This window comes from Eimeria tenella, genomic scaffold, assembly GCF_000499545.2.
Source record: "Eimeria tenella Houghton genomic scaffold, Eth_scaff2917, whole genome shotgun sequence".
Taxonomy (NCBI): domain Eukaryota; phylum Apicomplexa; class Conoidasida; order Eucoccidiorida; family Eimeriidae; genus Eimeria; species Eimeria tenella.
This window is the reverse complement of record NW_013542793.1, coordinates 1,001-1,338: the sequence shown is the minus strand read 5'-3', so window position 1 is coordinate 1,338 and position 338 is coordinate 1,001.

Genomic DNA, 338 nt, shown 5'->3' with positions numbered 1-338 from the left:
CTTTCGGCTGCGGCTGCTGCTGCTGCTGCTGCTGCTGCTGCTCACCGCCGTCGCTGAGGGCTCCCAATTCGTGCTTCTGTGCCACAGACAGCTGCCGCTGCTGCTGCTGCTGCTGCTCATCCGCAGGAGACACGGAAGCAGAACCTGCAAGTGCTGCAGCGCCAAAGCACTTCAGCCGCAGCCGGGTGGTGTCTCCGCTGCTGCTGCTGCTGCTGCTGCTGCTGCTGCTTCCCTCTGGGTCTCGACCTTTGGCTTCCTCCCGTTGCTGCTGCTTCACCAGCGCTGCTGCAGCAGTTGCTACTGCTGCGTCAGCATGCTGGTTGCCTGTCAGCCGTGCT